This window comes from Oncorhynchus keta, unplaced genomic scaffold (assembly GCF_023373465.1).
Source record: "Oncorhynchus keta strain PuntledgeMale-10-30-2019 unplaced genomic scaffold, Oket_V2 Un_contig_400_pilon_pilon, whole genome shotgun sequence".
NCBI classification, from domain to species: Eukaryota; Metazoa; Chordata; class Actinopteri; order Salmoniformes; family Salmonidae; genus Oncorhynchus; species Oncorhynchus keta.
In genome coordinates, this window is record NW_026287554.1 from 126,344 (window position 1) to 150,705 (window position 24,362).

At 49.2% G+C, this 24,362-nt stretch overlaps 1 long non-coding RNA gene across 1 annotated transcript; it reads left to right on the plus strand.

Moving 5' to 3' along the window:
* The first annotated feature begins 4,148 nt into the window (after positions 1-4,148).
* LOC127924416 (uncharacterized) lies at positions 4,149-16,124 on the plus strand. Its single transcript, XR_008117863.1, has 4 exons — positions 4,149-4,733; positions 6,252-6,294; positions 7,530-7,643; positions 16,069-16,124. It is a non-coding gene; the product is annotated as an uncharacterized LOC127924416 (long non-coding RNA).
* The last annotated feature ends 8,238 nt before the right edge of the window (positions 16,125-24,362 follow it).

The window sequence follows — 24,362 nt, forward strand, 5'->3', positions numbered from 1 at the left end:
ATCTTTCTTGTCTTCTAGGCCAGTGATCCCTCTCTCTCCTGTTATGTCCTCTTCTAGGCCAGTGATCCCTCTCTCTCCTGTTATGTCCTCTTCTAGGCCAGTGATCCCTCTCTCTCCTGTTATGTCCTCTTCTCGGCCAGTGATCCCTCTCTCTCCTGTTATGTCCTCTTCTAGGCCAGTGATCCCTCTCTCTCCTGTTATGTCCTCTTCTCGGCCAGTGATCCCTCTCTCTCCTGTTGTGTCCTCTTCTAGGCCAGTGATCCCTCTCTCTCCTGTTATGTCCTCTTCTAGGCCAGTGATCCCTCTCTCTCCTGTTCCTCTTCTAGGCCAGTGATCCCTCTCTCTCCTGTTATGTCCTCTTCTAGGCCAGTGATCCCTCTCTCTCCTGTTGTGTCCTCTTCTAGGCCAGTGATCCCTCTCTCTCCTGTTGTGTCCTCTTCTAGGCCAGTGATCCCTCTCTCTCCTGTTGTGTCCTCTTCTAGGCCAGTGATCCCTCTCTCCTGTTGTGTCCTCTTCTAGGCCAGTGATCCCTCTCTCTCCTGTTGTGTCCTCTTCTAGGCCAGTGATCCCTCTCTCTCCTGTTGTGTCCTCTTCTAGGCCAGTGATCCCTCTCTCCTGTTGTGTCCTCTTCTAGGCCAGTGATCCCTCTCTCTCCTGTTATGTCCTCTTCTAGGCCAGTGATCCCCCTCTCTCCTGTTGTGTCCTCTTCTAGGCCAGTGATCCCTCTCTCTCCTGTTCCTCTTCTAGGCCAGTGATCCCTGTCTCTCCTGTTCCTCTTCTAGGCCAGTGATCCCTCTCTCTCCTGTTGTGTCCTCTTCTAGGCCAGTGATCCCTGTCTCTCCTGTTATGTCCTCTTCTAGGCCAGTGATCCTCTCTCTCCTGGTCCTCTTCTAGGCCAGTGATCCCTGTCTCTCCTGTTCCTCTTCTAGGCCAGTGATCCCTCTCTCCTGTTGTGTCCTCTTCTAGGCCAGTGATCCCTGTCTCTCCTGTTATGTCCTCTTCTAGGCCAGTGATCCCTCTCTCTCCTGTTGTGTCCTCTTCTAGGCCAGTGATCCCTCTCTCTCCTGTTCCTCTTCTAGGCCAGTGATCCCTCTCTCTCCTGTTCCTCTTCTAGGCCAGTGATCCCTCTCTCTCCTGTTGTGTCCTCATCTAGGCCAGTGATCCCTCTCTCTCCTGTTCCTCTTCTAGGCCAGTGATCCCTCTCTCTCCTGTTCCTCTTCTAGGCCAGTGATCCCTGTCTCTCCTGTTGTGTCCTCTTCTAGGCCAGTGATCCTTCTCTCCTGTTGTGTCCTCTTCTAGGCCAGTGATCCCTCTCTCTCCTGTTCCTCTTCTAGGCCAGTGATCCCTCTCTCTCCTGGTGTTTCCTCTTCTAGGCCAGTGATCCCTCTCTCTCCTGTTGTGTCCTCTTCTAGGCCAGTGATCCCTCTCTCCTGTTGTGTCCTCTTCTAGGCCAGTGATCCCTCTCTCTCCTGTTCCTCTTCTAGGCCAGTGATCCCTCTCTCTCCTGGTGTTTCCTCTTCTCGGCCAGTGATCCCTCTCTCCTGTTGTGTCCTCTTCTAGGCCAGTGATCCCTCTCTCCTGTTGTGTCCTCTTCTAGGCCAGTGATCCCTCTCTCCTGTTGTGTCCTCTTCTAGGCCAGTGATCCCTCTCTCTCCTGTTGTGTCTTCTTCTAGGCCAGTGATCCCTCTCTCTCCTGTTCCTCTTCTAGGCCAGTGATCCCTCTCTCTCCTGTTCCTCTTCTAGGCCAGTGATCCCTGTCTCTCCTGTTCCTCTTCTAGGCCAGTGATCCCTGTCTCTCCTGTTGTGTCCTCTTCTAGGCCAGTGATCCCTGTCTCTCCTGGTGTGTCCTCTTCTAGGCCAGTGATCCCTGTCTCTCCTGTTCCTCTTCTAGGCCAGTGATCCCTCTCTCTCCTGTTGTGTCCTCTTCTAGGCCAGTGATCCCTCTCTCCTGTTATGTCCTCTTCTAGGCCAGTTTCCTCTCTCTCCTGTTGTGTCCTCTTCTAGGCCAGTGATCCCTCTCTCTCCTGTTGTGTCCTCTTCTAGGCCTGTGATCCCTGTCTCTCCTGTTATGTCCTCTTCTAGGCCAGTGATCCCTCTCTCTCCTGTTGTGTCCTCTTCTAGGCCAGTGATCCCTCTCTCTCCTGTTGTGTCCTCTTCTAGGCCTGTGATCCCTGTCTCTCCTGTTATGTCCTCTTCTAGGCCAGTGATCCCTCTCTCTCCTGTTGTGTCCTCTTCTAGGCCAGTGATCCCTCTCTCTCCTGTTCCTCTTCTAGGCCAGTGATCCCTCTCTCTCCTGTTCCTCTTCTAGGCCAGTGATCCCTCTCTCTCCTGTTCCTCTTCTAGGCCAGTGATCCCTGTCTCTCCTGTTGTGTGGCCAGTGATCCCTCTCTCCTGTTGTGTCCTCTTCTAGGCCAGTGATCCCTCTCTCTCCTGTTGTGTCCTCTTCTAGGCCAGTGATCCCTGTCTCTCCTGTCCTTTCCTCTTCTTGTGTTACTGAGGCTTGAATGGTGACCTCATGGGTAAATTACTGCCAGCCCAGGCACATTCTGCAGTGGGTGGTACCCAGGTCTGGCAAACAACACAAACATGACAGTCCCACCAGCTGACATGACACCCAACCCCCCGTCAGAGCCTCAGGGAAGAGCATTGACACCCCCAGCAGCTCCATCAGTCACCCCTTGGTGGCATGACACCCCCAGCAGCTCCATCAGTCACCCCGTGGTGGCATGACACCCCCAGCAGCTCCATCAGTCACCCAGGGTAGCATGACATCCCCAGCAGCTCCATCAGTCACCCCGTGGTGGCACGACACCCCCAGCAGCTCCATCAGTCACCCCGTGGTGGCACGACACCCCCAGCAGCTCCATCAGTCACCCCGTGGTGGAACGACACCCCCAGCAGCTCCATCAGTCACCCCGTGGTGGAACGACACCCCCAGCAGCTCCATCAGTCACCCCGTGGTGGAACAACACCCCCAGCAGCTCCATCAGTCACCCCATGGTGGCATGACACCCCCAGCAGCTCCATCAGTCACCCCGTGGTGGAACGACACCCCCAGCAGCTCCATCAGTCACCCCGTGGTGGAACGACACCCCCAGCAGCTCCATCAGTCACCCCGTGGTGGCATGACACCCCCAGCAGCTCCATCAGTCACCCCGTGGTGGAACGACACCCCCAGTAGCTCCATCAGTCACCCCGTGGTGGCATGACACCCCAGCAGCTCCATCAGTCACCCCGTGGTGACATGACACCCCCAGCAGCTCCATCAGTCACCCCGTGGTGGAACGACACCCCCAGCAGCTCCATCAGTCACCCCGTATTGGCATGACACCCCCAGCAGCTCCATCAGTCACCCCGTGGTGGCATGACACCCCCAGCAGCTCCATCAGTCACCCCGTGGTGGCATGACACCCCCAGCAGCTCCATCAGTCACCCCGTGGTGACATGACACCCCCAGCAGCTCCATCAGTCACCCCATGGTGGAACGACACCCCCAGCAGCTCCATCAGTCACCCCGTGGTGACATGACACCCCAGCAGCTCCATCAGTCACCCCGTGGTGACATGACACCCCCAGCAGCTCCATCAGTCACCCCGTGGTGGAACGACACCCCCAGCAGCTCCATCAGTCACCCCGTGGTGGCACGACACCCCCAGCAGCTCCATCAGTCACCCCGTGGTGGAACGACACCCCCAGCAGCTCCATCAGTCACCCCGTGGTGACATGACACCCCCAGCAGCTCCATCAGTCACCCCGTGGTGGAACGACACCCCCAGCAGCTCCATCAGTCACCCCGTGGTGGCAGACACCCCCAGCAACTCCATCAGTCACCCTGTGGTGGCATGACACCCCAGCAGCTCCATCAGTCACCCCGTGGTGGAACGACACCCCCAGCAGCTCCATCAGTCACCCCGTGGTGGAACGACACCCCCAGTAGCTCCATCAGTCACCCTGTGGTGGCATGACACCCCCAGCAGCTCCATCAGTCAACCCGTGGCAGCGTTTCTTTATTAGTGGGAGAGTGCCACTTCTGACAAGCTGCTGCTGAAATAGCTGCCATCTCTGAGACGTGTGGTCACGCTGTAACATGGGAGGATCACTGGACACACACTGGCTATAATAGTGATCAAACAACGGGACATCACACAGAGAGACGGACCAGAGGACTCTACAGACACACAGAGAGACAGACCAGAGGACTCTACAGACACACAGAGAGACAGACCAGAGGACTCTACAGACACACAGAGAGACGGACCAGAGGACTCTACAGAGAGACAGACCAGAGGACTCTACAGACACACAGAGAGACAGACCAGAGGACTCTACAGACACACAGAGAGACAGACCAGAGGACTCTACAGACACACAGAGAGACAGACCAGAGGACTCTACAGAGAGACAGACCAGAGGACTCTACAGACACACAGAGAGACAGACCAGAGGACTCTACAGAGAGACAGACCAGAGGACTCTACAGACACACAGAGAGACAGACCAGAGGACTCTACAGAGAGACAGACCAGAGGACTCTACAGACACACAGAGAGACAGACCAGAGGACTCTACAGACACACAGAGAGACAGACCAGAGGACTCTACAGAGACACAGAGAGACAGACCAGAGGACTCTACAGAGTCACAGAGAGACAGACCAGAGGACTCTACAGAGAGACAGAACAGAGGACTCTACAGAGACACAGAAGGCTTCAGCCTACCAGACCAGGCCTCAGGTCAGTGCATCTGACTGCCTTGACGAGGACAGTAGCTTATAGTAGGACAATACTGGAACACATGCAAATAACATATTCTATTTGAATTAGTCTTTAATTAGTAGTACTAATAGACAATGAGTATTGTGTGAGAAGATTTAATGTGACTGAGTGTGGAGGTGTTGGCATGGTAACTAACTATTAGTGTTTAACTGTGAATTGACCAACTGTGTGTGTGTGTGTGTGTGTGTGTGTGTGTGTGTGTGTGTGTGTGTGTGTGTGTGTGTGTGTGTGTGTGTGTGTGTGTGTGTGTGTGTGTGTGTGTGTGTGTGTGTGTTAACTATGTATTTGCTAACTGGGGAGCATGTGTGTGTGTAAAGTTTACTGCAATATGTAAACTGTACTAACTGTGTATTAACTGTACCTGTGTGTGTAGTAACTGTGTAGTAACTGTGTAGTAACTGTACCTGTGTGTGTAGTAACTGTGTATTAACTGTACCTGTGTGTGTAGTAACTGTGTATTAACTGTACCTGTGTGTGTAGTAACTGTGTAGTAACTGTAGCTGTGTGTGTAGTAACTGTGTATTAACTGTACCTGTGTGTGTAGTAACTGTGTATTAACTGTACCTGTGTGTGTAGTAACTGTGTAGTAACTGTGTATTAACTGTACCTGTGTGTGTAGTAACTGTGTATTAACTGTAGCTGTGTGTGTAGTAACTGTGTATTAACTGTACCTGTGTGTGTAGTAACTGTGTATTAACTGTACCTGTGTGTGTAGTAACTGTGTATTAACTGTAGCTGTGTGTGTAGTAACTGTGTATTAACTGTACCTGTGTGTGTAGTAACTGTGTATTAACTGTACCTGTGTGTGTAGTAACTGTGTATTAACTGTACCTGTGTGTGTAGTAACTGTGTAGTAACTGTGTATTAACTGTACCTGTGTGTGTAGTAACTGTGTATTAACTGTAGCTGTGTGTGTAGTAACTGTGTATTAACTGTAGCTGTGTGTGTATTAACTGTGTATTAACTGTACCTGTGTGTGTAGTAACTGTGTATTAACTGTACCTGTGTGTGTAGTAACTGTGTATTAACTGTACCTGTGTGTGTAGTAACTGTGTAGTAACTGTACCTGTGTGTGTAGTAACTGTGTAGTAACTGTACCTGTGTGTGTAGTAACTGTGTAGTAACTGTACCTGTGTGTGTAGTAACTGTGTAGTAACTGTGTATTAACTGTGTATTAACTGTACCTGTGTGTGTAGTAACTGTGTAGTAACTGTGTATTAACTGTGTATGAACTGTACCTGTGTGTGTAGTAACTGTGTAGTAACTGTGTATTAACTGTGTATTAACTGTAGCTGTGTGTGTAGTAACTGTGTATTAACTGTACCTGTGTGTATAGTAACTGTGTATTAACTGTACCTGTGTGTGTAGTAACTGTGTATTAACTGTACCTGTGTGTGTAGTAACTGTGTAGTAACTGTGTATTAACTGTACCTGTGTGTGTAGTAAATGTGTAGTAACTGTGTCCTTCCTGTCCAGGATGGACCATGTTGTTAAGTTTGAAGGGATTCCCATGTCTAAGGTAAGTGTAGTAACTGTTGTCCAACCTTAACAAAGACATGTGCATCTCACTGGGACGTCTCCTGGGTTCTTGTACACTAAGACTTCAGTGCCTTCAAGACAAACTGGGAACTATGGAAAAAATGAGCTCAAACTGGGACAAATCATTTTGAGCTGTCATCCAACTCGGAATTCCAACTGGGAACTCAGGAAAACACACTGTCATCCCACTCAAAGTACCAACTGGGATCTCAGGAAAAACACACTGTCATCCAACTCGGAATTCCAACTGGGAACTCAGGAAAACACACTGTCATCCCACTCAAAGTACCAACTGGGATCTCAGGAAAAACACACTGTCATCCAACTCGGAATTCCAACTGGGAACTCAGGAAAACACACTGTCATCCCACTCAAAGTTCCAACTGGGATCTCAGGAAAAACACACTGTCATCCCACTCAAAGTTCCAACTCGGGAACTCAGGCCTCTTTCTAAAGTACAAACTTTCTGACCTGAAGATCACTGAAGTCATGATTTGACCTTGCATTTGAGTTTCCTGTTTTAAACGCAGCAAGATGAGTTTCCTGTTTTAAACGCAGCAAGATGAGTTTCCTGTTTTAAACGCAGCAAGATGAGTTTCCTGTTTTAAACGCAGCAAGATGAGTTTCCCAAACGCAGCAAGATGAGTTTCCTGTTTTAAACGCAGCAAGATGAGTTTCCTGGTTTAAACGCAGCAAGATGAGTTTCTGAGTTGGTTTCCCGTTCAAAATCATTTTTCCAAGTAAGAGCTCATTTTTAGAGTCACGAGATTCCAGGTCCCAGCTGTTTTGAATGTGACAGATGTCATCCCAGTGAGGGGGATGTGATGATGTCATTCTGTAGTCCATGAGAGGGATGTGATGATGTCATTCTGTAGTCCATGAGAGGGATGTGATGATGTCATTCTGTAGTCCATGAGAGGGATGTGATGATGTCATTCTGTAGTCCATGAGAGGGATGTGATGATGTCATTCTGTAGTCCATGAGAGGGATGTGATGATGTCATTCTGTAGTCCATGAGAGGGATGTGATGATGTCATTCTGTAGTCCATGAGAGGGATGTGATGATGTCATTCTGTAGTCCATGAGAGGGATGTGATGATGTCATTCTGTAGTCCATGAGAGGGATGTGATGATGTCATTCTGTAGTCCATGAGAGGGATGTGATGATGTCATTCTGTAGTCCATGAGAGGGATGTGATGATGTCATTCTGTAGTCCATGAGAGGGATGTGTAAGGAGGAGGACTATGCGTTCCTGGGAGAGAAGGGGAAAAGCCACAAGGAGACAGATACGCTGGGAGAAGACTGGAAGGAAGACAAAGTGGAGAGGGTGAGTATCTACCTCTATCTCTCTAGGAGAGGGTGGATATCTACCTCTCTTTCTCTAGGAGAGGGTGGACATTTTCCTCTCTCTCTCTAGGAGAGGGTGAGTATAAACCTCTATCTCTCTAGGAGAGGGTGAATTTATACCTCTATCACTCGAGGAGAGGGTGAATATCTACCTCTCTTTCTCTAGGAGAGGGTGGACATTTTCCTCTCTCTCTCTAGGAGAGGGTGAGTATAAACCTCTATCTCTCTAGGAGAGGGTGAATTTATAGCTCTATCTCTCTAGGAGAGGGTGGATATCTACCTCTATCTCTCTCTCTAGGAGAGGGTGTATATCTACCTCTATTTATCTCTCTAGGAGAGGGTGGATATCTACCTCTATCTCTCTAGGAGAGGGTGGATATCCACCTCTATCTCTCCAGGAGAGGGTGGATATCTACCTCTATCTCTCTAGGAGAGGGTGGATATCTACCTCTATTTATCTCTCTAGGGGAGGGTGGATATCTACCTCTATCTCTCTAGGAGAGGGTGGATATCTACCTCTATTTATCTCTCTAGGGGAGGGTGGATATCTACCTCTATCTCTCTAGGGGAGGGTGGATATCTACCTCTATCTCTCTCTCTAGGAGAGGGTGGATATCTACCTCTATCTCTCCAGGAGAGGGTGGATATCTACCTCTATCTCTCTAGGAGAGGGTGGATATCTACCTCTATCTCTCTAGGGAGGGTGGATATCTACCTCTATCTCTCTAGGGAGGGTGGATATCTACCTCTATCTCTCTAGGGAGGGTGGATATCTACCTCTATCTCTCTAGGGAGGGTGGATATCTACCTCTATCTCTCTAGGAGAGGGTGGATATCTACCTCTATTTATCTCTCTAGGGAGGGTGGATATCTACCTCTATCTCTCTAGGGGAGGTGGATATCTACCTCTATCTCTCTAGGAGAGGGTGGATATCTACCTCTATTTATCTCTCTAGGGAGGGTGGATATCTACCTCTATCTCTCTAGGAGAGGGTGGATATCTACCTCTCTCTCTCAAGGAGACGGTGGATATCTACCTCTATCTCTCTAGGGAGGGTGGATATCTACCTCGATCTCTCTAGGAGAGGATGGATATCTACCTCTCTCTCAAGGAGACGGTGGATATCTACCTCTATCTCTCTAGGGAGGGAGGATATCTACCTCTCTCTCTCTAGGAGACGGTGGATATCTACCTCTATCTCTCTAGGGAGGGTGGATATCTACCTCGATCTCTCCAGGAGAGGGCGGATATCTACCTCTATCTCTCTAGGAGAGGGTGGATATCTACCTCTACCTCTCTAGGAGAGGATGGATATCTACCTCTATCTCTCTAGGAGAGGGTGGATATCTACCTCTATCTCTCTAGGAGAGGGTGGATATCTACCTCTATCTCTCTAGGAGAGGGTGGATATCTACCTCTATTTATCTCTCAGGGAGGGTGGATATCTACCTCTATCTCTCTAGGAGAGGGTGGATATCTACCTCTATCTCTCTAGGAGAGGGTGGATATCTACCTGTCTCTCTCTAGGAGAGGGTGGATATCTACCTCTATCTCTCTCTCTAGGAGAGGGTGTATATCTACCTCTATTTATCTCTCTAGGGGAGGGTGGATATCTACCTCTATCTCTCTAGGAGAGGGTGGATATCTACCTGTCTCTCTCTAGGAGAGGGTGGATATCTACCTCTATTTATCTCTCAGGGGAGGGTGGATATCTACCTCTATCTCTCTAGGGGAGGGTGGATATCTACCTCTATCTCTCTAGGAGAGGGTGGATATCTACCTCTATTTATCTCTCTAGGGAGGTGGATATCTACCTCTATCTCTCTAGGGGAGGGTGGATATCTACCTCTATCTCTCTAGGAGAGGGTGGATATCTACCTCTATCTCTCTAGGAGAGGGTGGATATCTACCTGTCTCTCTCTAGGAGAGGGTGGATATATACCTCTATCTCTCCAGGAGAGGGTGGATATCTACTTCTATCTCTCTCTAGGAGAGGGTGGATATCTACCTCTATCTCTCCAGGAGAGGATGGATATCTACCTCTACTCTCTAGGAGAGGGTGGATATCTACCTCTATCTCTCTAGGGAGGGTGGATATCTACCTCTATCTCTCTAGGGAGGGTGGATATCTACCTCTATCTCTCTAGGAGAGGGTGGATATCTACCGTCCTCTCTCTAGGAGAGGGTGGATATCTACCTCTATCTCTCTAGGAGAGGATGGATATCTACCTCTACCTCTCTAGCAGAGGGTGTATATCCACATCACCTCTCTAGGAGAGGGTGGATATCCTCTATCTCTAGGAGAGGGGTGGATATCTACATCATCTCTCCAGGAGAGGGTGGATATCTACCTCTATCTCTCTAGGAGAGGGTGGATATCTACCTCTATCTCTCCAGGAGAGGGTGGATATCTACCTCTATCTCTCTAGGAGAGGGTGGATATCTACCTCTATCTCTCCAGGAGAGGATGGATATCTACCTCTATCTCTCTAGGTGAGGGTGGATATCTACCTCTATCTCTCCAGGAGAGGATGGATATCTACCTCTATCTCTCCAGGGGAGGGTGGATATCTACCTCTATCTCTCTAGGAGAGGGTGAATATCTACCTCGATCTCTAGGAGAGGGCGGATATCTACCTCTATTTATCTCTCTAGCAGAGGGTGGATATCCACCTCTATCTCTCTAGGAGAGGCGGATATCTACCTCTATCTCTCTAGGATCACGGATATCTACCTCTATCTCTCTAGGAGAGGATGGATATCTACCTCATCTCTCCCCAGGAGAGGGTGGATATCTACCTCTATCTCTCTAGGAGAGGGTGGATATCTACCTCTATCTCTCTAGGAGAGGATGGATATCTACATCATCTCTCCCCAGGAGAGGGTGGATATCATCACTATCTCTCCCCATCACTGGATGGATATCTATCTCTATCTCTCCCCAGGAGAGGGTGGATATCTACCTCTATCTCTCCCCAGGAGAGGATGGATATCTACCTCTATCTCTCCCCAGGAGAGGGTGGATATCTACCTCTATCTCTCCCCAGGAGAGGATGGATATCTACCTCTATCTCTCCCCAGGACTGGTGGATATCTACCTCTATCTCTCTAGGAGAGGGTGGATATCTACCTCTATCTCTCTAGGAGAGGGTGGATATCTACCTCTATCTCTCTAGGAGAGGGTGGATATCTACCTCTATCTCTCTAGGAGAGGATGGATATCTACCTCTATCTCTCCCCAGGAGAGGGTGGATATCTACCTCTATCTCTCTAGGAGAGGGTGGATATCTACCTCTATCTCTCCCCAGGAGAGGGTGGATATCTACCTCTATCTCTCTAGGAGAGGGTGGATATCTACCTGTCTCTCTCTAGGATCAGGGTGGATATCTACCTCTATCTCTCTAGGATCAGGGTGGATGTCCACCTCTATCTCTCTAGGAGGGGTGGATATCTACCTCTATCTCTCTAGGGGAGGGTGGATATCTACCTCTACCTCTCTAGGAGAGGGTGGATATCTACCTCTATCTCTCTAGGAGAGGGTGGATATCTACCTCTACCTCTCTAGGGGAGGGTGGATATCACTCTATCTCTCCAGGATCAGGGTGGATATCTCCACTATCTCTCTAGGAGAGGGTGGATATCTACCTGTCTCTCTAGGAGAGGGTGGATATCTACCTCTATCTCTCTAGGAGAGGGTGGATATCTACCTGTCTCTCTCTAGGAGAGGGTGGATATCTACCTCTATCTCTCTAGGAGAGGGTGGATATCTACATCATTTATCTCTCTAGGACAGGGTCATCTACCTGTCTCTCATCTAGGTGAGGGTGGATATCACTATCTCTCTAGGATCAGGGTGGATATCTACATCTATTTATCTCTCTAGGAGAGGGTGGATATCTACATCACTATCTCTCTAGGTGAGGGTGGATATCACTCTATCTCTCCAGGAGAGGGTGGATATCACCTGTCTCTCTCTAGGAGAGGGTGGATATCTACCTCTATCTCTCTAGGAGATGGATATCTACCTGTCTCTCTCTAGGAGAGGGTGGATATCACCTCTACCTCTCTAGGAGAGGGTGGATATCTACCTCTATCTCTCTAGGAGAGGATGGATATCTACCTCTATCTCTCTAGGAGAGGGTGGATATCTACCTCTACCTCTCTAGGAGAGGGTGGATATCTACCTCTATCTCTAGGAGAGGGTGGATATCTACCTCTATCTCTCTAGGAGAGGTGGATATCTACCTCTACCTCTCTAGGAGAGGATGGATATCTACCTCTATCTCTCTAGGAGAGGGTGGATATCTACCTCATCTCTCTAGGAGAGGGTGGATATCTACTGACTGTCTATCTCTAGGAGAGGGTGGATATCTACCTCTATTTATCTCTCTAGGGGAGGTGGATATCTACCTCTATCTCTCTAGGAGGGGTGGATATCTACCTCTCTCTCTCAAGGAGAGGGTGGATATCTACCTCTATCTCTCTAGGAGAGGGCGGATATCTACCTCTATCTCCTAGGATCAGGGTGGATATCTACCTCTATCTCTCTAGGAGAGGGTGAATTTATACCTCTATCTCTCTATGAGAGGGTGGATATCTACCTCTACCTCTCTGGAGGATGGATATCTACTCTATCTCTCTAGGAGAGGATGGATATCTACCTCTATCTCATCAGGAGAGGGTGGATATCTACCTCTATCTCTCTAGGAGAGGGTGGATATCTACCTGTCTCTCTCAGGAGAGGGTGGATATCTACCTCTATCTCTCTCAGGAGAGGGTGTATATCTACCTCTATTTATCTCTCTAGGGGAGGGTGGATATCTACCTCTATCTCTCTAGGAGAGGGTGGATATCTACCTGTCATCTCTAGGAGAGGGTGGATATCACTCTATTTATCATCACTAGGGGAGGGTGGACATCACCTCTATCTCTCTAGGGGAGGGTGGATATCTACCTCTATCTCTCTAGGAGAGGGTGGATATCTACCTCTATTTATCTCTCTAGGGGAGGGTGGATATCTACCTCATCTCTCTAGGGGAGGGTGGATATCTACCTCTATCTCTCAGGAGAGGGTGGATATCTACCTCTATCTCTCTAGGAGAGGGTGGATATCTACCTGTCCTCATCAGGAGAGGGTGGATATCTACCTCTATCTCTCTAGGAGAGGGTGGATATCTACCTGTCTCTCTCAGGACTGGGTGGATATCACCTCTATCTCTCCAGGATCAGGGTGGATATCTACCTCTACCTCTCTAGGATCAGGGTGGATATCTACCTCTATCTCTCTAGGGAGGGTGGATATCTACCTCATCTCTAGGGAGGGTGGATATCTACCTCTATCTCTCTAGGAGAGGGTGGATATCTACTCTCTCTCATCACTGGATATCTACCTCATCTCTCTAGGAGAGGATGGATATCTACCTCTACCTCATCAGCAGAGGGTGGATATCTACCTCTGTCCACACCTCTCTAGGATCAGGGTGGATATCTACCTCTATCTCTCTAGGAGAGGGTGGATATCTACCTCTATCTCTCCAGGAGAGGGTGGATATCTACCTCTCCTCTCAGGAGAGGGTGGATATCTACCTCTATCTCTCCAGGAGAGGGTGGATATCTACCTCTATCTCTCTAGGAGAGGGTGGATATCACCTCTATCTCTCCAGGATCAGGGTGGATATCTACCTCATCTCTCCAGGAGAGGGTGGATATCTACCTCTATCTCTCTAGGGGAGGTGGATATCTACCTCTATCTCTCTAGGAGAGGATGGATATCTACCTCTATGTCTCCAGGGAGGTGGATATCTACTCTATCTCTCTAGGAGAGGGTGAATATCTACCTCGATCTCTAGGAGAGGGCGGATATCTACCTCTATTTATCTCTCTAGCAGAGGGTGGATATCACCTCTATCTCTCTAGGAGAGGGCGGATATCTACCTCTATCTCTCTAGGATCACTGGCTGTCGATATCTACCTCATCTCTCTAGGACATCATGGATATCTACCTCTATCTCTCCCCACTGAGGGTGGATATCTATCACTACTCTCTACAGAGGGTGGATATCTACATCACTCTCTGTCCAGGATGGATATCTACCTCTATCTCTCCCCAGGAGAGGGTGGATATCACTCTATCTCTCCCCAGGATCAGGATGGATATCTACCTCTATCTCTCCCCAGGAGAGGGTGGATATCTACCTCTATCTCTCCCCAGGAGAGGATGGATATCTACCTCTATCTCTCCCCAGGAGAGGGTGGATATCACTCTATCTCTCCCCAGGAGAGGATGGATATCTACCTCTATCTCTCCCCAGGAGAGGGTGGATATCACCTGATCTCTCTAGGATCAGGGTGGATATCTCCTCTATCTCTCTAGGAGAGGGTGGATATCTACCTCTATCTCTCTAGGAGAGGGTGGATATCTACCTCTATCTCTCTAGGAGAGGATGGATATCTACCTCTATCTCTCTCCCCATCAGGGTGGATATCTACCACTATCACTGACTGATATCTACATCTATCTCTCCCCAGGAGAGGGTGGATATCTCCACATCTCTAGGAGAGGGTGGATATCACCTGTCTCTCTCTAGGAGAGGGTGGATATCTACCTCTATCTCTCTAGGAGAGGGTGGATATCTACCTCTATCTCTCTAGGAGAGGGTGGATATCTACCTCTATCTCTCTAGGGGAGGGTGGATATCTACCTCTACCTCTCTAGGAGAGGGTGGATATCTACCTCTATCTCTCTATCAGGGTGGATATCTACCTCTACCTCTCTAGGGGAGGTGGATATCTACCTCTATCTCTCCAGGATCAGGGTGGATATCTACCTCTATCTCTCTAGGAGAGGGTGGATATCTACCTGTCTCTCTAGGAGAGGGTGGATATCACTCTATCTCTCTAGGAGAGGGTGGATATCTACCTGTCTCTCTCTAGGAGAGGGTGGATATCTACCTCTATCTCTCTAGGAGAGGGTGGATATCTACCTCATTTATCTCTCTAGGAGAGGGTGGATATCTACCTGTCTCTCTCTAGGTGAGGGTGGATATCTACCTCTATCTCTCTAGGAGAGGGTGGATATCTACCTCTATTTATCTCTCTAGGCAGGGTGGATATCTACCTCTATCTCTCAGGTGAGGGTGGATATCTACCTCTATCTCTCCAGGAGAGGGTGGATATCTACCTGTCTCTCTCTAGGAGAGGGTGGATATCTACCTCTATCTCTCTAGGAGAGGGTGGATATCTACCTGTCTCTCTCTAGGAGAGGGTGGATATCTACCTCTACCTCTCTAGGAGAGGGTGGATATCTACCTCTATCTCTCTAGGAGAGGATGGATATCTACCACATCTCTCTAGGAGAGGGTGGATATCTACCTCTACCTCTCAGGGTGGATATCTACCTCTATCTCTCTAGGAGAGGGTGGATATCTACCTCTATCTCTCTAGGAGAGGGTGGATATCTACCTCTATCTCTCTAGGAGAGGATGGATATCTACCTCTATCTCTCTAGGAGAGGGTGGATATCTACCTGTCTCTCTCTAGGAGAGGGTGGATATCTACCTCTATCTCTCTAGGAGAGGGTGGATATCTACCTGTCTCTCTCTAGGAGAGGGTGGATATCTACCTCTATCTCTCTCAGGAGAGGGTGGATATCTACCTCTATCTCTCTGAGAGGTGGATATCTACCTCTATCTCTCTAGGAGAGGATGGATATCTACCTCTACCTCTCTAGGAGAGGGTGGATATCTACCTCTACCTCTCTAGGAGAGGGTGGATATCTACCCTATCTCTCCAGGAGAGGGTCATCTACCCCTATCTCTCCAGGTGAGGGTGGATATGTCCTCTATCTCTAGGAGAGGGTGGATATCTACCCCTATCTCTCCAGGTGAGGGTGGATATCTACCTCTATCTCTCTAGGAGAGGGTGGATATCTACCTCTACCTCTCCAGGAGAGGGTGGATATCTACCTCTATCTCTCCAGGAGAGGGTGGATATCTACTCTCTATCTCTCCAGGAGAGGGTGGATATCTACCTCTATCTCTCTAGGAGAGGGTGTATATCTACCTCTATCTCTCTAGGAGAGGGTGGATATCTACCTCTATCTCTCCAGGAGAGGGTGGATATCTACCTCTATCTCTCTAGGATGAGGGTGGATATCTACCTCTATCTCTCCAGGAGAGGGTGGATATCTACCTCTATTTATCTCTCCAGGAGAGGGTGGATATCTACCTCTATCTCTCCAGGAGAGGGTGGATATCTACCTCTATCTCTCCAGGAGAGGGTGGATATCTACCTGAGATTATTATTTTCTCTGGCCCTTTGTAATTTTACTGGTTCATAACTGCATCAGTGCGATGTAACTTCCTGTGATGTAACATCCTGTGATGTAACTTCCTATGGTTGCCAGGTGCGGCGGCGTCGGGAGCGAGTGCAGCAGGAGCAGGACAGAATCCGAGACCAGGATCAGTAGGAAGGTAACACACACAGAGAGCCTTTTAATCACCTCTCATCCTCAACACTACCATGAAGCCAGGCTGCAGTAACTGAAGGTGCTTTGCATCACTGATGGTCGTTCAGCACGGTTCACTGTGAGACTCTGTTCCTGTCCAAATCACTGACGCGGGGCTGGAGCTGCTGCCTCACAGCAGACACTCACACACGCTCGAGCTGAGAGCAGTCTACTCTCCACAACAGGCTGTGTCTGTGCATCAGGTGCATGTGAAACAAGCACTGTTGTGGTTCTTCCGCTGTGTCTCTGCATCACTGACTGTCCACATCACTGACTGTCCACATCACTGACTGTCCACATCACTGACTGTCCACATCACTGACTGTCCACATCACTGACTGTCCACATCACTGGCTGTCCACATCACTGGCTGTCCACATCACTGACTGTCCACATCACTGACTGTCCACATCACTGGCTGTCCACATCACTGGCTGTCCACATCACTGACTGTCCACATCACTAGCTCTCTGCATCACTGGCTGTCCACATCACTGACTGTCCACATCACTGGCTGTCCACATCACTGGCTGTCCACATCACTAGCTCTCTGCATCACTGACTGTCCACATCACTGACTGTCCACATCACTGACTGTCCACATCACTGACTGTCCACATCACTGACTGTCCACATCACTGACTGTCCACATCACTAGCTCTCTGCATCACTGGCTGTCCACATCACTGACTGTCCACATCACTGACTGTCCACATCACTGACTGTCCACATCACTGACTGTCCACATCACTGGCTGTCCACATCACTGGCTGTCCACATCACTGACTGTCCACATCACTGACTGTCCACATCACTAGCTCTCTGCATCACTGGCTGTCCACATCACTGACTGTCCACATCACTGACTGTCCACATCACTGGCTGTCCACATCACTGGCTGTCCACATCACTGACTGTCCACATCACTGGCTGTCCACATCACTAGCTCTCTGCATCACTGGCTGTCCACATCACTGACTGTCCACATCACTGACTGTCCACATCACTGACTGTCCACATCACTGACTGTCCACATCACTGGCTGTCCACATCACTGACTGTCCACATCACTGACTGTCCACATCACTGACTGTCCACATCACTGACTGTCCACATCACTGGCTGTCCACATCACTGGCTGTCCACATCACTGGCTGTCCACATCACTGGCTGTCCACATCACTGGCTGTCCACATCACTGGCTGTCCACATCACTGACTGTCCACATCACTGGCTGTCCACATCACTGACTGTCCACATCACTGACTGTCCACATCACTGGCTGTCCACATCACTGGCTGTCCACATCACTGGCTGTCCACATCACTGGCTGTCCACATCACTGGCTGTCCACATCACTGGCTGTCCACATCACTGGCTGTCCACATCACTGACTGTCCACATCACTGACTGTCCACATCACTGGCTGTCCACATCACTGACTGTCCACATCACTGACTGTCCACATCACTGACTGTCCACATCACTGGCTGTCCACATCACTGGCTCTCTGCATCACTGACTGTCCACATCACTGACTGTCCACATCACTGGCTGTCCACATCACTGACTGTCCACATCACTGACTGTCCACATCACTGGCTGTCCACATCACTAGCTCTCTGCATCACTGACTGTCCACATCACTGACTGTCCACATCACTAGCTCTCTGCATCACTGGCTGTCCACATCACTGGCTGTCCACATCACTAGCTCTCTGCATCACTGGCTGTCCACATCACTGACTGTCCACATCACTGACTGTCCACATCACTAGCTCTCTGCATCACTGGCTGTCCACATCACTGGCTGTCCACATCACTAGCTCTCTGCATCACTGGCTGTCCACATCACTGACTGTCCACATCACTGACTGTCACATCACTAGCTCTCTGCATCACTGGCTGTCCACATCACTGACTGTCCACATCACTAGCTCTCTGCATCACTGACTGTCCACATCACTGGCTGTCCACATCACTGGCTGTCCACATCACTGGCTGTCCACATCACTAGCTCTCTGCATCACTGGCTGTCCACATCACTAGCTCTCTGCATCACTGGCTGTCCACATCACTGACTGTCCACATCACTGGCTGTCCACATCACTGGCTGTCCACATCACTAGCTCTCTGCATCACTGGCTGTCCACATCACTAGCTCTCTGCATCACTGGCTGTCCACATCACTGACTGTCCACATCACTGACTGTCCACATCACTGACTGTCCACATCACTGGCTGTCCACATCACTGACTGTCCACATCACTGGCTGTCCACATCACTGACTGTCCACATCACTGACTGTCCACATCACTGACTGTCCACATCACTGACTGTCCACATCACTGGCTGTCCACATCACTGACTGTCCACATCACTGACTGTCCACATCACTGACTGTCCACATCACTGACTGTCCACATCACTGGCTGTCCACATCACTGACTGTCCACATCACTGGCTGTCCACATCACTGACTGTCCACATCACTGACTGTCCACATCACTGACTGTCCACATCACTGACTGTCCACATCACTGGCTGTCCACATCACTGACTGTCCACATCACTGGCTGTCCACATCACTGACTGTCCACATCACTGGCTGTCCACATCACTGGCTGTCCACATCACTGGCTGTCCACATCACTGACTGTCCACATCACTGGCTGTCCGCATCACTGACTGTCCGCATCACTGGCTGTCCGCATCACTGACTGTCCACATCACTGACTGTCCACATCACTGGCTGTCCACATCACTGACTGTCCACATCACTGACTGTCCGCATCACTGACTGTCATCACTGGCTGTAGCAGGGACATCACTGGCTGTCCACATCACTGGCTGTCCACATCACTGACTGTCCACATCACTGACTGTCACATCACTGGCTGTCCACATCACTAGCTCTCTGCATCACTGACTGTCCACATCACTGGCTGTCCACATCACTGACTGTCCACATCACTGGCTGTCCACATCACTGGCTGTCATCAGGACTGTCACTGACTGGCTGTCCACATCATCAGCTCCTGCATCACTGACCGTCCACATCACTGACTGTCCACATCACTGACTAGTCCACATCACTGACTGTCCACATCACTGACTGTCCACATCACTAGCTCTCTGCATCACTGACTGTCCACATCACTGGCTGTCCACATCACTGGCTGTCCACATCACTGACTGTCCACATCACTGACTGTCCACATCACTGACTGTCCACATCACTGACTGTCCACATCACTGACTGTCACATCACTGACTGTCCACATCACTGACTGTCCATCACTAGCTTCTGCATCACTGACTGTCCACATCACTGACTGTCCACATCACTGGATCTGTCCACATCACTGACTGGTCCACATCACTAGCTCATCTGCAACCACATGTATCAACAAACTGATGGATCATTCAGACTGTGGTTCACAAGTCAGGGACAGTGAGGTTTGTTTCATTTACAGCCATTCTCATTTATCAACCATAGACACCTAAATACAACAAGGGCCATTCAATAGCCTGGCTCACACCACACCGTGCCTTCAGGAGCCTGCCAGGGACATCTGCCTGTCTGTCTGTACCAAAGACTGATATCATTTATCCACACTGTGGTTCAGGAGTGCAGGGACATTGAGGGTTTATGTACCAAAGACTGTCTGTCATTTATGCCTGCACTGTGCCTTCAGGAAGTGCAGGGACATTGAGGTTTATGTACCAAAGACTGATATCATTTATGCCTGCACTGTGGTTCTGCCTAGCAGGGCATTGAGCCTGCCTGTACCAAAGACTGATATCATTTATCCACACTGTGGTTCAGGAGTAGCAGGGTCTGAGGGTTTCTGTCTGTCTGTCTGTCTTTCTGCCTGCCTGCCTGGTGCCTGCCTGCCTGACCTGCCTGTCTGTCTGTCTGACTGTCTATCATGTTGTCTGTCTGTGGTTCAGGAGGTGCCAGAGAGATGGAGAGATGACAAGGTGGAGCGTTTCCTTGAACAGTTTCCAGATGTAGAACATCTAGGGTGCAGCAGCCAACACACTGATATCATTTATCCTGGCATGTTCAGGCATGTAACTGTCAGGGGTCAGGGTTTATGAGGTCAAGACTCAGATCATTTTCCATCGAGTTCAGGAAGAGCAGGGACATTGAGGGTTTATGTACCAAAGACTGTATCATTTATGTGTACTGTGGTGCAGGTGTGTGTGACATTGAGGGTTTGTGTACCAAAGACTGGTGTCATGTGTGTGTGTGTGTCAGGAAAAGGAGCAGCTGTGGGTCAACATGTAGCAGAGTTGGCATTTTCCACTCAGGAACAAAGACTCAGTTTAGAAAGACTGGCACGACTCCGTCGGTTCAGGGTAACACACACACACACACACACACACACACACACACACACAGGGACACACACAGGGTTTACACAAAGACTGATACACACACATCCACACACACACACATTGAGGGACACACACAGGGTTTATGTACACACACCTCACTATCACCTATTCATTACTGTGGTTGACATCATGTCAAATGAGGTTTTGAACCAAAGCACTGATCATTTATCCACACTGTGGTTCAGGACAACATGGACATAGCTCAGGTTTAACATCAAAGAACAGCTTTCCACAGGGTTCTAGAAACACATCTAATGTACCAAAGACTGTTAACATTGAGGACCTGTGGTATCAGGAACAGGGACATTGAGGGAACAAAGACTGGTATCATTTATCCACACTGTGGTTCAGGAGTAGCAGGGACATTGAGGGTTTATGTACCAAAGACTGGTATCATTTATCCACACTGTGGTTCAGGAAGTGGCAGGGACATTGAGGGTTTATGTACCAAAGACTGATATCATTTATCCACACTGTGGTTCAGGAGTAGCAGGGACATTGAGGGTTTATGTACCAAAGACTGATATCATTTATCCACACTGTGGTTCAGGAGTAGAAGGGACATTGAGGGTTTATGTACCAAAGACTGATATCATTTATCCACACTGTGGTTCAGGAGTAGCAGGGACATTGAGGGTTTATGTACCAAAGACTGGTATCATTTATCCACACTGTGGTTCAGGAGAAGCAGGGACATTGGGGGTTTATGTACCAAAGACTGGTATCATTTATCCATACTGTGGTTCAGGAGTAGCAGGGACATTGAGGGTTTATGTACCAAAGACTGGTATCATTTATCCATACTGTGGTTCAGGAGTAGCAGGGACATTGGGGGTTTATGTACCAAAGACTGATATCATTTATCCACACTGTGGTTCTGGAGTAGCAGGGACATTGAGGGTTTATGTACCAAAGACTGGTATCATTTATCCACACTGTGGTTCAGGAGTAGCAGGGACATTGAGGGTTTATGTACCAAAGACTGATATCATTTATCCACACTGTGGTTCTGGAGTAGCAGGGACATTGAGGGTTTATGTACCAAAGACTGGTATCATTTATCCAGACTGTGGTTCAGGAGTAGCAGGGACATTGAGGGTTTATGTACCAAAGACTGATATCATTTATCCATACTGTGGTTCAGGAGTAGCAGGGACATTGAGGGTTTATGTACCAAAGACTGATATCATTTATCCAAACTGTGGTTCAGGAGTAGCAGGGACATTGAGGGTTTATGTACCAAAGACTGATATCATTTATCCATACTGTGGTTCAGGAGTAGCAGGGACATTGAGGGTTTATGTACCAAAGACTGATATCATTTATCCATACTGTGGTTCAGGAGTAGCAGGGACATTGAGGGTTTATGTACCAAAGACTGGTATCATTTATCCACACTGTGGTTCAGGAGTAGCAGGGACATTGAGGGTTTATGTACCAAAGACTGATATCATTTATCCACACTGTGGTTCAGGAGTAGCAGGGACATTGAGGGTTTATGTACCAAAGACTGATATCATTTATCCACACTGTGGTTCAGGAGTAGCAGGGACATTGAGGGTTTATGTACCAAAGACTGGTATCATTTATCCACACTGTGGTTCAGGAGTAGCAGGGACATTGAGGGTTTATGTACCAAAGACTGGTATCATTTATCCACACTGTGGTTCAGGAGTAGCAGGGACATTGAGGGTTTATGTACCAAAGACTGATATCATTTATCCATACTGTGGTTCAGGAGTAGCAGGGACATTGAGGGTTTATGTACCAAAGACTGGTATCATTTATCCACACTGTGGTTCAGGAGTAGCAGGGACATTGAGGGTTTATGTACCAAAGACTGATATCATTTATCCACACTGTGGTTCAGGAGAAGCAGGGATTTGCCACCATTAGATTCACTGAAGTGATGTGATCTGAGCGTGTGTGATGATGTCTCTCTCCCTGCAGGACTTCCAGAGGAGTGTGCTAGCAGAGGAGATGTCCCTCCAGACAGACTCTGAGTCCAGCCAAGCCCTGGACCAGCTGCTTACCAGGATCTAGACAACATAGACCTGCAGGAAAGACCCATTTCACAACCAGTTCACAGACTCCCTGTCCCTTCTAATCAGTATATAGAATCTATAGTCATCTCTCTCCACTTGTCTGCTGTTCAGTCTACAGAGTGATCTAGACTGTATAGATCTATAGTCATCTCTCTCCACTTGTCTGCTGTTCAGTCTACAGAGTGATCTAGACTGTATAGATCTATAGTCATCTCTCTGTATTAATAATAGGAGCTGTATTAGTAATAGGAGCTAGTAATAGTAGCTGTAGGAGCTGTATTAATAGTAGCTGTAGGAGCTGTATTGGTAATAGGAGCTGTATTAGTCGTAGATGGACCCTGGGCTGGGGGAGGGGGAGGGATCCAGGTCTGATGGACCCTGGGCTGGGGGGATCCAGGTCTGATGGACCCCTGGGGGGGGTCTGATGGGGGGGGGAGGGGATCCAGGTCTGATGGACCCTGGGCTGGGGGGGGGGTCCAGGTCTGATGGACCCTGGGCTGGGGGGGGTCCAGGTCTGGGACCCTGGGCCAGGTCTGATGGACCCTGGGCTGGGGTGTGTGTGTGTGTGTGTGTGTGTGTGTGTGTGTGTGTGTGTGTGTGTGTGTGTGTGTGTGTGTGTGTGTGTGTGTGTGTGTGTGTGTGTGTGTGTGTGTGTCAAGGCGTACGCCACACCAAAGTAACTGCGTGCCTGGTTCTCTTTGATGACCCTTTAAAGGAGACCAGGACAAAAGATGTTGATGGACAAAGAGAGAGGGAGAGAGAGAAAAGACTGGGGGGTGGAAAAAGGGAGAGGGGGGGGGGAATATAGAGAGAAAAGGAGGAAGGGAGAAACAGGTGTCTCCTTTGGTCTGCCATTGGCGAAGAGAGAGAGAGAGAGATGTCCCCTCAAGACCACAATCCTTTGTCTGTTTCTCCATCTCACCGCTGATCCCTCTCTTCCACCCAGAGGACAGACCTAGAGAACAGGACCTGTAGCTGAGACTAATCCAGAGCTCTGAACTGCCTGATCCCTCTCTTCCACCCAGAGGACAGACCTAAAGAACAGGACCTGTAGCTGGGACTAATCCACAGCTCTGAACTACCTGATCCCTCTCTTCCACCCAGAGGACAGACCTAGAGAACAGGACCTGTAGCTGGGACTAAACCAGAGCTCTGAACTACCTGATCCCTCTCTTCCACCCAGAGGACAGACCTAGAGAACAGGACCTGTAGCTGAGACTAATCCAGAGCTCTGAACTACCTGATCCCTCTCTTCCACCCAGAGGACAGACCTAGAGAACAGGACCTGTAGCTGGGACTAATCCAGAGCTCTGAACTACCTGATCCCTCTCTTCCACCCAGAGGACAGACCTAGAGAACAGGACCTGTAGCTGGGACTAATCCAGAGCTCTGAACTACCTGATCCCTCTCTTCCACCCAGAGGACAGACCTAGAGAACAGGACCTGTAGCTGGGACTAATCCAGAGCTCTGAACTGCCTGATCCCTCTCTTCCACCCAGAGGACAGACCTAGAGAACAGGACCTGTAGCTGGGACTAATCCAGAGCTCTGAACTACCTGACCCCTCTCTTCCACCCAGAGGACAGACCTAGAGAACAGGACCTGTAGCTGAGACTAATCCAGAGCTCTGAACTACCTGATCCCTCTCTTCCACCCAGAGGACAGACCTAGAGAACAGGACCTGTAGCTGGGACTAAACCAAAGCTCTGAGCTGCTTGTGTTGCTTACTAACACACTGGGTTG